General features: G+C 40.6%; 1 protein-coding gene across 2 annotated transcripts in view; it reads left to right on the top strand.

Annotated features, from left to right (window-relative positions):
- The first annotated feature begins 317 nt into the window (after positions 1-317).
- The window catches only part of rassf2b (Ras association domain family member 2b), a 15,385-nt gene continuing 14,101 nt past the window's right edge, over positions 318-1,601 (top strand). For both annotated transcript variants that reach the window (XM_005738244.1, XM_005738246.1), the window contains exon 1: positions 318-737. The gene's annotated coding sequence lies outside the window, so the exon portion shown is untranslated. The remainder of the gene's footprint in view (positions 738-1,601) is intronic.

Genomic DNA, 1,601 nt, shown 5'->3' with positions numbered 1-1,601 from the left:
TACACCAAGTCTACAACAGTACTTTTCTAAGGAAAAGGGGAAAAGAAAACAAAATGTTTAGTCTTCTTATAAAAGGGAGCTAATATATGGAAGTTTGTTTCTGACACCAAAATTATTTATTTAAAAAATAAATTTGAAGGTATTTTTTTCAAAATGTAAGTTTCTCATTTAAATTTGTAAGTTGAAATTTTGAGATGCATAACTCGAAATTTTGACTTGGACAGTAATAAATAATGAAATACGCTTTTTTTTTTTTTTTTAAAGTTTATTGTATTTTGGCAGATTTGATCTTCCATAAGAGCCATAAACTAGCATAAAGTTGCACATGCGTGGACAGAGTTTGACGTGGGACATTGTACTTTTGTGTCGTGCTTCCATTAAATTGGGGTTTCTGTTGAATAATGTCCTTGCCTTCTGCTCTGCTATTGTTGTCCACTTCTCATTCATCTCCTCACGCAGCGCGAACAAAGACACGTCAGCCTCGCCCTCTGATTGGCTCCCTGCCGGGGCCCCGCGACGCTGCTGTGCCGCGAGCTCCGCCACAACAGATGGACCTCTCGCGCTCTCCTCCTACCAGCTTCTGGATGCACTGCTGCACGCGCCCCGCTGATTGTGTCCAACGGCAGGAGAACGAGCGACTTGTCCCAGGAGTTTTAACGGCTAACGCTCAGATCAGGAGAAACGACTGGATAAACGACTGGAAGACGAAAGAAAAGGACCGAGGAGACCTATGTTAGGTGAGCCGTGAGAAGACTTCCAAAAGTCGGCACGAAGCAGACAGAGGGGTCGGTGTGGCTGAGTAGGCTGATCATGATGATGTGTCTGAGCGGTAGATGTGGCGATACGGGCTGGCTGCAGATGGATTCTTTGGTTGCCTGTATAAAAATTACGTTTTAGTGTTTCGACAGCATCAAATGCAGGACGATTTGCAGATTTATTTATTTATTAAAAGCGCAGGGGACAGACAGACTAAAAACCTCGAATATGAGGCATTTGTGAGGAAACATCAGGGCACCAAACATGATGCCCTAGCCTAAATCTTGAACAGCAAATGATAGGACTACCCCACTGGGTCTCTACCAGAGTGTGCATAAAGATGTGTCCTTAACACGCGTTACATAACAAGAAAATAGGGCCGGATAGACGGAGGCAGTGCCAAAAAAAGTGAATATTAATGTGCACTCACTTGCCAGTATATTGTAAACTGCAGTTTAATATATACCAGCAATAGATCCATCCACCATGGTGGTTTCTGGTGTTTTTAAAGTGTTTTGTTGGCGTTTGATTTCAACTTTTGGGTGATTTTAAAGATGAAAAAGAAGAGGTTAGAAAGCAACGAATTCGTAAAATTATCACAAAGTTAGGTAAGCGTAAACCACAATGTAAACATTAAAATTAAATGTTTTCACAAATACTGGACCATATTTAGTTTTGGTAGCTAGTACCAGTCAACTTAAGGTTTCCCTTACTGATTTGTGTTGAGTTATTCTCTAAAATTTTGACCATTACAAATATCAAAATAGTCTTTTCAAGTTCCCATAGCCCTTTCTGACATCTCAAATGCTTTGACTGCCAGTTCATCTGGACGCTTTTATTTATTT

The sequence above is a fragment of the Pundamilia nyererei genome, unplaced genomic scaffold (genome assembly GCF_000239375.1).
Source record: "Pundamilia nyererei isolate P.nyererei 1_Seehausen unplaced genomic scaffold, PunNye1.0 scaffold00082, whole genome shotgun sequence".
Taxonomy (NCBI): Eukaryota; Metazoa; Chordata; class Actinopteri; order Cichliformes; family Cichlidae; genus Pundamilia; species Pundamilia nyererei.
This window is presented reverse-complemented; position numbering and strand designations above follow the sequence as displayed.